The sequence below is a fragment of the Callorhinus ursinus genome, unplaced genomic scaffold, assembly GCF_003265705.2.
Source record: "Callorhinus ursinus isolate GAN/ISIS: 27379988/994484 unplaced genomic scaffold, GSC_fseal_2.0 scaffold3, whole genome shotgun sequence".
NCBI classification, from domain to species: domain Eukaryota; kingdom Metazoa; phylum Chordata; class Mammalia; order Carnivora; family Otariidae; genus Callorhinus; species Callorhinus ursinus.
In genome coordinates, this window is record NW_027397065.1 from 82,330,355 (window position 1) to 82,343,056 (window position 12,702).

At 41.0% G+C, this 12,702-nt stretch overlaps 1 pseudogene; it reads right to left on the reverse strand.

The window, feature by feature from the left end:
- Positions 1 to 4,003: 4,003 nt before the first annotated feature.
- Positions 4,004 to 4,283, reverse strand: LOC112819805 (tetratricopeptide repeat protein 9C pseudogene; annotated as a pseudogene).
- Between the last annotated feature and the right edge of the window lie 8,419 nt (positions 4,284 to 12,702).

The following is a 12,702-nucleotide window of genomic DNA, read 5'->3' on the forward strand; positions in this document are numbered from 1 at the left end:
GTCTCTGCGTCAGAATAGCTTATTTTTTAATCAGTATTTGGTCAGATGTAGAATCTTGTAAGTCTCTTGAGCCAAAAAGCCTTCTGCCCTTTACTGACGCTTCTCTGTGTGACTTAGGGAATACTTTCAAGTTTATCCCACATCCTGCTCTGATTGCTCCTGAGTGGTTGCAGTCTGTTCTTTGCATACCGTCATTCCAATACCCGGAGTTGAGGCCCTTGCGTTTTCCTTCACTGTCTCTTTTCTTGGCTTCTTTGTTGACCTTCTGTGCTCTTCCATTTTATTTGTTGCACTATCATGGAACTTAATTACTTACCGCCAATATTTGCATTGCTTTTTACACTTTGGTATGCAATTCTTCATGCTCTGTTCCAAATAAATAGCTTAATTGTGTGTGTGTGTGTGTGTGTGTGTGTGTGTATTAGCTCATGTAATCCTTAAGCAACCACGTGATATTGGTATTTTAGCTTTTCCACTTTATACATGGGTCACTGAGACTTGTTCAAGGTCATGTGGATGGCAAATGGAATACCATGGGTCTGGCTGCCATACTGCCTCTCATGATGGATGACTGGACTCAAGCCATCTTGAAAGAACCCCCCCCGCCAAGACAGCAGCTTCCTGGGATGAGGGAACTGTAGGCTGTGAGGGAGAAGAGTTGAGTAGGGCTATCGCAGAGGTCAGGAAGGAGGGCATTGCCTAGTGAATAGAGGAGAGGAGAAGAGTGAAAGAATGAACCACACTCTTGCCCACTGGAGGCATGTGGATAATGGGTTAGGTCAGAGTAAAGGAAGAGGAGAAGTTTTGAATTAAATATAGTATTAGACCCTAACTCTAATGACTGAATCACTGGGATTCAAGAAGGCAACACTTAATTTCTCTCTTCCTTGTCTGATTTCTGTTTGAATCAACTGATGGATTGATTCAAGAGTTGGACAGAGGGAAATTTAAAATACATCACTGCTTTGACTTTTTACAAATAAAGCTGGTTGGAGAATGAGGGTTCTCTTTTGCCCCACATAGCTTTGCCAAACATTATTCCAGAATTAACTTGCCCACTTAGTCACAGGCAGTTTGGGCAACTGCTATTCAAGAAGTAATGAGGGAGGCAGAAGAGACAATTGAGGGCTTCCTTCAGTGGACGTTCTTCCACCTGGACATATGAAGGGTGCAGAATAAGTGCCCTTCATAGTTACCCGAATGAAGTTGTTAAAACAAAATGACTAGAAAATGATGGATTCTTCCCCAAATACTGGCAAAAGGCAGGGACAAGAATGTGGACAGAATATCTTTGAGGACAGTGGTTGGTTAGTTTCAGTTTCTCTGACACCCAGGCGCTCAGCCCATTCCACATATCAGGGATATTTGCACACGAGATCCTTTGTACTCTTCTTTCATATGAAGGGAGAACACACAGCACTAACTTGTTTCTATAGTCTCTTCTCATTTATATTTCACTTCATTATTTATTTATGCTATTTATGCTTTCCCCCATCCCAGTTCTCCTACTGATTGCAATGCTATTCAAGTTAATCTTCATAAATAAATTATTCCAATAATGGATTAAGTAGAAATTAGTTGACATAATTGTGCAGCTGTTTTGGTAACTACAGAAGGTGATATTAAGTATTTTATGCTAACATAAGCTCTCAGTTTCTCTGATCATTAAAATTCTCTGAACAATAATAAATCACAACCTCCACATTATCCTTAAGGTTCCCTTAAAGTCCATGAATTTCAACAGAGAGTTATGAAGGAAAGGGAAGAGAGTTCTCAGCTAGACTCCTGTATTGGATACAACAGAATGGAAAACACACACATTCAGCTTCCTTTCTTAATGAAAGTATTTTTCACTCCCATCAGTGGGCCATTTTTCTGCCTTAATTTTGAGGGATTTCCAATACAGCAAGATTGGATATAGCCATTTAAAGCAATTCAACCCTTGAAAATAGGTAACTCCCTTCTGTTCCATAATTCAAAATAATTTTGGGGTTCGAATACCATCCCAAGTCTAAAACAATTTATTTCAAAGATGCGCAGCATAGGGAGAATTCTTGATCATTGCCTTTCCCTTTTCCTCTCTCATCTCTCATTTCCTTCCTCATCTTTCCTACGGTCTACCTTTCCCCCTTGAACTCTTCTCCCCTCCCCATCTCCCCTCACCCCTTTAACAGATTCAGACTTACTAGATCTTTAGTTCCCAAGACCCTGAAGAGGGAGTCTATTCCCCAAAAATTCCAACAAAGTCTTTGGAAGACTTTGCCTGCACTGGCTCAGGTTACATGCCCATGAATGTCAAGTGGTGTGAAGGATGTGGCTCTGATGGGCCAGGTTTGGTTTTGATCTAGAACTGGAAGGTAGGGTGATGAGTCATGGGCACTGAGCAATAGGAAGGAATGGTTCCTGAAAGCATTAGAAGTTTTCTCTTACTAAAAAAAGGAAGGATCGCTGACAAGAAAGAACAATAGAATATCTCTACAGTTTGTGTGTGTGTGTATCCCTGTACCTGCTTAGCTAAGTGATATGCTAAGAAAGCCTTTTCATGATACAGTGTATAATATTTTTTTATGTTTTTACAGTTATATTTAATGTGATAAGAACTTGTTTTTGGTGTGAAATAGAGCTATCTTTTGAAACTGTTTCCCAGAAACTATTGAATAATTGATCATTCCTCAACTGATTTTAATGGATATTGTTTTTGAAATCTAAACTGCCATTTGTACACACAGACCAAATAGAGGACAGATCACTCCACTGTTAGCTACAATGCATTCCATATCATGAGAGCTCTACAGCTTCTCTAGGTAGTCCCCAGGATTGGCTCTCACAGCCCCTTAAAGAATTGGTCTGTGGATCCTAGTAGCTAAGAGCTCAACTTGGGAAATCTCCTGTCCCAGCAGACCAGTGTCATGGCAACATTTGGATAGCCAAGGACATTTTGTTTTTTATACGTTCATTTCTTTATCCATGGGTTATTAAAAATATACATATAATTGTACAGCACACACTCATATTCTTCAACTTAAAACAGACATATGTATAAGCTTTTTGACTAATTCCAGGAAATCATATCTGTTGGGAGCAAAGATTATTTCCTTTAGATATTTTAAGACATAAGAAATTAATTTAAAATACGAATATTAGGTAGATATTTTATGGTGGAAGTAGCACTAGGTATAAAATCAGAACACCCCTACTCACTATCTGCTTGACCTTGGGCTGGTTACCTAATTTCTAAGCATGGGTTTCCTCATCTATAAAGTAAGGGTAATACTGTGACTTACAAGGTTATTTGGAGATTAAATGAGACTTATTGAATATCCATTACCAATCTGGCAGTATGCTAACATGGCTAAGTCAATGCTTAATTAGTTCTAACTCATCTTTAGAGCCGGCAAAATTGCCCTCACATATTGCTATAGCGAAACTCTCTCAAAATAGGAAACGACTGCACATTGCTTAGTTGCATTAATAAAACATTCCGTACATCTGTTTAGTGCTATCTATGGTGCTAGTCAAATCCAAGTCCGTGAATTCCAAGATTTAATGGAGGACAAATAAGTTGACAAAATTGTAACTGCCTGGCTTGTAGTAGAAGCTTCTCAAGTGTATGTTATTTTATTTTATTTATTTATTTTTAAATTTTATTTATTTATTTGACAGAGAGAGAGAGAAAGGCAGGCAAAGGGAGAGGGAGAAGCAGGCTCCCTGCTGAGCAGAGAACCCATTTTTTTTTTTTTTGCACCTATAGCTGATTGTATTTCTCAAGGCAAATATCCCCAAGAATATCATGTATGGAAAGCTATACAAATACATAGATGGATAGACCAAAAAACCAAAAAACAAAACAACCAAAAGACAGAGACTGCGTAAGTGCCAAAGAGTTTGTGCAGGGCTAGAAACAAACCAGAAATCCACCTGGGTCAGAGGTATGGGGTTAATTTCTCTTGCTGAGGCTCAGGTTTCCCCCTCCGGTCTTTAACTTTCAAGTTCACCTGGAGGAGCATCTTTCTTCTTTGTTAACCAAACGTGCCCAGGTAGAGCTGTCTCTCTTTCTGATGGTAGCTACTGAGTTCCGACTGTGTTAGCTGGAGGTACCGCCAGACATTGGCGTCTTTTGGCTGCCTACTGACAGCAACCAGGAGGTAGTGCTGAGCCTGGTCATAGTCCTGCAGATGGAAAAAGGCCACTCCAGCCCAATACAAGGCCTTGGCATTATCAGGTTTTCTTTCCAGGACTTTCTGACTGTATTCTTTCACTCGTACGTAGTTCACTGGCTCCATCTGAAATAAAACTCTTGTTTGCTTTGGAATTCCCAATGCTCACAAATGCTTGTTTGGGATTAAAAAGGCCTTATTAAATGACTTAAGAGAGCACATTAACTTCTCATTGAAAGCCAGCTGATTAATCTACAAAATATTTTTTTCATCTCATCTATTTTTGTTAACCTGGAAGATCTATCATCAGGAATATGACGATTTAGATATAGCTTGTTAAGTACAGATTTTCTCAATTCATTATTGTATTAAAGAAAAGTGATACCATTTCTTTCCAACCTGAAAAGCTGGAAATGTTTAACCTTTATACATTCCCTACCCAAAGAAAAGAAAGAAGAAAGAAAGAAAGAGAAAAAGGAAAAGGAATAAAAAGTTAATTTGAATTCACCCAAGGAGTTTAAAAATTAATTAATCCCATCCATTTTATTCTTTGAAAAAATAGTTCATGTATCACAATTAGAATAGGGAATCTTTATTGCCTTATTTGTGCTATATGTTTATGTAAGAGTCCTGTCCAGTAGGTGTCAGCAAAGTAATCTTAAAAAATAATCATGGAGGCTTCTGATATTATCTTCATAACTACTTTTAGGTAGGTTATAAGAACTTTTCTTGGTGCAGAGCAAGGTGTTATTTCAGTGTATCTACAACTATAAAGAAAAGAAAAGAAACGAAAAGAAAGAGGAAAGAAGAAAGAAAGAAGGAAAGAAACTTCCGATTTTTTAAAAAAACTGCTCTTTCCTCCCCCATGTAATAAAAAGCCCTTTCTGAAATATCAAATAAAAAAACAATGGAAATTTTCTGAAATAAACAACACAACCCTATATCAACATCATTTTGAAATATATAGACTATGAGAGAAAAATAGACCCAACATGTAGAAGACTAACCTAAAGTGAGCCACAGTAAGGGGCTGTGGGAAAATCCAGCACAGCCAAAGGGGTGTCCTGTGGGAAGGAGGAGGCAGGGTGTAGGAGAGGAAAGGGGAGCTACTTTCTCAGGGGAGATGTGTTGACTCAGAGGGCAGCCACATTCTGGAGGAGGGTTTGGATAAAAGCCAGCGTGTCCACCAGTTCACAGGGCTAGAAGGTGGAGCAGTGCGGTGGGGAGGTGGACCACAAATCAGGAAGGTGAAGAGAAGAGAGGCAGAGTAGGAATGGGAAATTCGTGGCTTTTTGCTTTTTGTGAGTTTATATTAAAATATAATAAGTCAAGAAAGTGTACGTGTCATAACTGAGGAAGTCGATGAATATATATGCAAAGATTAATATATAGCAATAAAAATAAAATTTGCCCTGCTGGCAGCTAGACTGTGAAGGGAGTATTGAGAATTGAAAGAGAAAAATCAGTTTTCTCAGAAGGTGTTGCACTATAACTTGCAAAAATAGATAAATTGGACCAAACCAAGTCAAGCCAAACTCTGAGCTCCATCATAGACCAAATTCAAATTCCTTCATCCAATTCATTGAAATCTTTGTGTTCCAAGATAAGACTGGTTGAACAGTAACTCCAAAGGTATTCCTGTGATCTACAGATGAGATGCCTGGCTGATCCAGCAATTCCTGTGTTAGTGATTCTGTCAGGGTTTAGAGGTATCTGCTTGTGGATTTACTTTGCACTTCCCTGATGATCAGTGATGTTGAGCACCACTGCACACATTTATTACCCTATGGGATATCTTTTTTTTTTTTGTACATTATTCCATGGGTTGTCTATATTTTCCTAATAGGTTTGTGGGAGGGATTTGAGATCTAGTTTTCATGTTAGATCTACACTTGAATCCTAGCTTTGTTACTTGCAAGCTGTGTGGTATTAGGCTGGTTAGACCACTAGTCTACCAGAGGGGAGCTCAAGAGAACACATGTTTTAAACAGTCTTATGTACCATTTCAATGTTGATATAAAACATCATTCTTTGTTATGAACAAAGCAAGTTCCAAAAAATATCTATCTGGCAGAGCTCCATTAGATTTTTCTTCACTGAATCCTGAACACATTTGGTTCTGAATATTTGCTCCTTAACAATCTGGAAAGTTCTGATACTCTGTGGGGTTGCTCTATCTCCTGTCCCTCCACCTCAGGTCTGTCTCCTTCCTAACTTCTGCTGATCAAGAAATGGAGATTAAGAGATGTGGGGCAATTTGTCTGAGGTCCACCACTACTAATAAGTGGTCGAATAACCCAGGCCTGCTGGGTCCAAAGGCAGCAGACTGGACATATGCTAAACCATGCGGCCTCTTGATAGAGTCTTAAGGTTTGAGTTAGAAAAGGATGTTGTTGAGCTACTGCTAAGTTTGAGACACACTGGGGCCTTGAAATAACATGCTGTGGCCTCTAGTCCTTACGCCAAGTCTTCTTTCCTAAAATTTGCATGTACAAATACTAAAAATCACCTGCTCTATCTAACTACGTGTGTACTGATCGACTATGATGGGCGTGATGGATACAGTGATGAGTAAGACACAAGTCCTGCCTGCGTAGAGTTCACTATACACAGCTATTGGAAAGGAGGTTGACAAGGCCTGTAGGGAGGCAATACGATAGATGTATGCCTGTGGTTTTGGGGGGCATGAATACAAAACCAAGGACTAATGAGCTTATGTTCCTATCTCTTCGTACCTCTTTAGAGACCTTACTCGATTGTTCCAGATAATTCTTTCCTATCTACTGGCTCCTTCTCATCAGAATTTAAACACCCAAGCCTTTCCTCTCTTTCAATGAACACGGTACCAAGAGAAAAGCTCCTTCCATGACCTGCGTCCTCCCTCAGCTCCCAATCAAATCACTTCCCCTCAAGAGCACACCTTCCTCCCCCTTCCTCATCTTCATCCCCTTTTCAACACACTCACCCTGCTGTTGCTACTGGTTTCCTAAAACAATGGTGGCGGTGCTTGCCTTTAAAGAATGCTTCTCGGGTTTCAGCTTTCTCATTTCTTAGCATCACATGGTAGCTGCCTCTATTTTTCTTGATGATTTTCCTTCCGCAGTTCTTCTCATGGTTTCTGAGTCTCCCTCGGGGTACTTTGTCTTCTGGTTGTCTCCCAGAGAATTTCCCTGGAGGTCCTCTCTCAGTATACTCTCCCTAGTCATCTCACTCCACGATGACACCACCTGAGTCTGTCTCCAGCATAGATGACTCACAGCTGAAATCCAGATCCACATATCCAACTGCCCGTTTGACATCTCTGTGTAGACAGCTGACTGGGCATCTTGGATTCCACATCTCTCAAGTTAAGTTAATTATCCTCACCCTGTTCTGCTTCTCTGTTCCCAAACCAATGAGCGGCCCCCACACCCAAGAAACTGTGAGTCATCCTGAGTCCTCCTCCTCCTTCATCTCCCACATCCAACCAGTCACAGATTTTACCTCCTCCACCTGTCACATCTCTCCATCCCTTGTTATTTCTTGCCTTCTTTACAGATACTGACTCCTAAATGGTCTTCTGGCCGCCAATACTGTTCCCAACCAAACTGATTTTCCTCAGAGCCGTTGGAGTTATCTTTCCGAAGGTCAAGTTGATCGCCTCCCTGTTCTGTTTAGAACAGAGTCCTAAAGAGTTCAATAGCTGCCCCTAAGCCTCAGGAGCAGTTGCAGGCCCTTCAACCTGACTTGTGAAATCATTTGTCTGCCCCTGACTTACCTCTCCCTCTCAACCCTCACCACTCTGCTCCTTTGGACTCTGCACTGCAACCATAGTAACCTGATTTCTGCTTCCCAGCCCTGCACTTCTTTCTCTTGCCCTTGGGTTTTGCTCTGTTGTCACACTCATCTCTTCTCCCACGCATTATCATCTTGCTGACTCCTGCTCACTCCAGTTCTCGGCTCAACTCCCACTTCCCCTGGAAGTACTCCGCCTCTTCCCCAGCCGGCTTGAGTTAAGTGACTCATCTATGTGTCTTCACAGCTCCTGAACCACTTCCGTCCATAGCTACCTTGCTGTGAACTACACCTGTGTGATTAGCCATGGGGACGTGAAGAGACTCTTGTGTCAGACCCACCACTTCCCTCCTAGCACCTAGCACAATGTAGAAAGCATGCAGAAGAATTATAGTTACATTAAAACTGGTCAAATATTTCCATAGAAACTTTTTTTTAAAAGATTTTATTTATTTATTTGACAGAGAGAGAGAGAGAGAGATAGCGAGAGCAGGAACACAAGCAGGGGGAGTGGGAGAGGGAGAAGCAGGCTTCCCGCGGAGCAGGGAGCCCGATGCGGGGCCCGATCCCAGGACCCTGGGACCATGACCTGAGCCGAAGGCAGACGCTTAACGACTGAGCCACCTAGGCATCCCATAAAAACTTTTCTGAGTCAAAGATAAGTGTTCCTTAGCTGGGAGGAAATGCTTCTGTATAGTGATGTTGCCCGGACATGACTGCTTTCTGGCTCCTGCCATCCCACCCCTTTGGGGCTCCTCTTTACCTTTGTCTTTTCCAACTCTTTCACAATTAGAAATACATGTGACAAATTATAGCACAAACAAACAAGTCAATGTATTTTTACATTCTCTACCAGAAGCGAAATGGGAGGGAGACAGTATTCTCTACACAATTTCACATGAGCAGCTTGGAAATGCCAGCCATCAGCAGAATCCCAGCTGCATTTCATCTCTTTCCCGTGCTGGGGATTTGGAAGCTCTTTGGTGTCTCCTTCGAGAAACGTCATGCCATAAAGGATGACATACGAAAAATGTCATAGGATCTGGTCTCTGATGGTGACACCAAGGTTTGTGTTGTGGACAAGTTCTGTGTACATGTGTGCGTGCACATAGGTGGAGTCACATAATTGCATTACTGCACTTGCACTTAAATCTCCAAGAATTGGATCTTTAACATAGGAACAAGATTTCTCTCCTTAACTTTAACTTCCCTGTAATTGCTAGTCGTGACTGTTCACATTTTTCCTCAGATCAGAACTTCCCAAAGATTTTTCTATGGAAACTAGTCCCTTAATACTAGACTGATAGGCTAGATAAATCCCTTCATCTAGACCCCATGTGGAGATGAAGGTCCTGTATTTAATAAGCTTGGGGGCTTCATGTTTTCTTTCCCCTTGGACAGTCGCAACCCACATCCGCCTAACACAGGCTCTGTGATGTTCATGGACATCTGTTTAACTTAGCATTTCCTGTTCATATTAACCACAGAAGTCTTTTTCCTTAAATTTATTAATTTTCTGCAGAGTGCAGTTTGAGGAATATTGATTGGATCCCTTTGGTCTTTTAATTTCTGATGTGTAGTACCTCTTGCCCTAACCAGATCTCTATATTTATTAGAAATTATATAAAACAATGATAGTAATAATAGCTAACACTCACTGAATGTTACTATATCCCAGGCATTTTATTCTGTTTATAGATCTTAGCTCATTAATATTTCCACAAATTTTATGACAGATATTATAGTTCTCCATACTATATAGGTAGAACTCAGGCACAGAGAAGTAAAGTATCTTGTCCAAGGTCACACAGCTGGTGAGTAGTGGAAATGGGATTTGAACCCAGACAGTTAGGTTCTTAAGAGTCTGGGATCAGTAACATTATTGGTGGCTTCCCTACTTTACCTTTTACTGAATCTCCTGAGCCTGGCCCATGAACAGTACCTGGCAAAAGATAGGCTTTTAGGAATGTTTGATGCTATGTGAACCATCTAGCATTCTGTATGTGATAAGCAGGCCAACTTTTGTCTCATCTATATCATTCCTAACAATATAGCTGCCTAGAATGGGCTGAAACAGTGACCCCCCCCCCCCCACATCCCCCCCTGCCCCTACTCTCTCCAAGGGCCAACTCTGCTGGCTTGTTAAGGAAACAGAGCAGGAATTATATTGTAGTGTGAAGCCAGCACATGGTGGGCATCTTCAAACAATGTGCCAGAACACAGCTTGGAAAACATGCTATAGTCCTGGGTCACAAAACAAACACAGACATCACAAAACAGACTGCCAGAGGATGACAAACATTTGAATATAAATTAAAAGAAGCTTTGCAGACACAGCATAACAAAAAGCCCAATTAACAAAACCAACCATATGCTACTACCAGAATGGTTGGACACAGTGTAAAACACACACGCACATTAAATGCAAAGAAATCTCAGATGAAACAGCTTCATCAGACAGACTGGAACCAGTGCCAACCATAGATGCTGCAGTGATAAAAGAGATTCTCCAGAGTCAGTCTAAATGTCCCCCAATAAAATAGCTATTGAAAGTATACACACCCCGGAGCACTGAACAAATAGTCATAGAAACCAAAGCAAAACAATACACTTTTGGATCTGTGTTATTTTTTTCTTCCACATTGAATTACTTCAGACCTTGATTTATTTAGCAACATGTTTTTAAAATTTTTTATTGTTATGTTAATCACCATACATCACATCATTTGTTTTTGATGTAGGGTTCCATGATTCATTGTTTGTGCATAACACCCAGTGCTCCACGCAGAATGTGCCCTCTTTAATACCCATCACCAGGCTAACCCATCCCCCCACCCTCCTCCCCTCTAGAACCCTCAGTTTGTTTTTCAGAGTCCATCATCTCTCATGGTTCGTCTCCCCCTCCGACTTACTCCCCTTCATTCTTCCCCTCCTGCTATCTTCTTCTTTTTCGTTTTTCTTAACATATGTTGCATTATTTGTTTCAGAAGTACAGATCTGTGATTCAACAGTCTTGCACAATTCACAGTGCTCACCGTAGCACATACCCTCCCCAATGTCTATCACCCAGCCACCCCATCCCTCCCACCCCCAACCACTCCAGCAACACTCAGTTTGTTTCCTGAGATTAAAAATTCCTCATATCAGTGAGGTCATATGATACATCTCTTTCTCTGATTGACTTATTTCACTCAGCATAACACCCTCCAGTTCCATCCATGTCCTTGCAAATGGCAAGATCTCATTCCTTTTGATGGCTGCATAATATTCCATTGTGTTTATATACCACATCTTCTTTATCCGTTCATCTGTCGATGGACATCTTGGCTCTTTCCACAGTTTGGCTATTGTGGACATTGCCGCTATAAACATTGGGGTGCATGTACCCCTTCGGGTCCCTACATTTGTATCTTTGGGGTAAACACCCAGTAGTGCAATCGCTGGATCGTATGGTAGCTCTATTTTCAACTGTTTGAGGAACCTCCATACTGTTTTCCAGAGTGGCTGCACCAGCTTGTATTCCCACCGACAGTGTAGGAGGGTTCCCCTTTCTCCGCATCCCCGCCAACATCTGTCGTTTCCTGACTTGTTAATTTTAGCCATTCTGACGGGTGTGAGGTGGTATCTCATTGAGGTTTTCATTTGGATTTCTCTGATGCCGAGCGATGTTGAGCACTTTTTCGTGTGTCTGTTGGCCATTTGGATGTCTTCTTTGGGAAAATGTCTGTTCATGTCTGCTGCCCATTTCTTGATTGGATTATTTGTTCTTTGGGTGTTGAGTTTGATAAGTTCTTTATAGATTTTGGATACTAGCCCTTTACCTGTGATGTCATTTGCAAATATTTTCTCCCATTCTGTCGGTTGTCTTTTGGTTTTGTGGACTATTTCTTTTGCTGTGCAAAAGCTTTTTATCTTGATGAAATCCCAATAGTTCATTTTTGCCCTTGCTTCCCTTGCCTTTGGCGATGTTTCTAGGAAGAAGTTGCTGCGGCTGAGGTCGAAGAGGTTGCTGCCTGTGTTCTCCTTTAGGATTTTGATGGACTCCTGTCTCACGTTTAGGTCTTTCAACCATTTGGAGTCTATTTTTGTGTGTGGTGTAAGGAGATGGTCCAGTTTCATTCTTCTGCATGGGGCTGTCCAATTTTCCCAACACCATTTGTTGAAGAGACTGTCTTTTTTCCAGTGGACATTCTTTCCTTATTTAGCAACATTTTTAAGGGTATTATAAAGTCGTGTTGAGGAGCATGAACTTTAGAATCAGACAGACTGGGTTTAAATCCTGGCCGTGTAAAATGCTAAAGGTGTGAATTTTGCAGGATAGTTTCGTATCATTTACAGCATATGGAAATGGGGATAGGAATACTCCCTTCTTCATACTTTTGTCAGGCTCAAAACTGATGATGTATGTAACAAGTATAGCACAGTGTTTGGCACAGAGTGAACGTATACTCCACAAATAAGAGCCATTATGACTTATTATTTAAAATTATACATATGCCAGGATGTGAAATTGGAATCTACAATTTAACTTGTCTATTATCAGCTTTAGCAAATAGAAGAGAATTCTATCTTGGACCCTTCAGTTCTAGGCATTATATTACTGCAATCGCAGTGACAGTGATGGGTCATAAAACATTCATTTGTTCCTTTGCTTGTTCACTTGTTTATTCTTTTATTCCTTCATTCAACGGTCCCTGAACGTCCCTTCGGCTCAGGTGAACGGTCCTAGGTGCTAAAGATATAAGTCTGATTGAGAAACGACATCTACCTT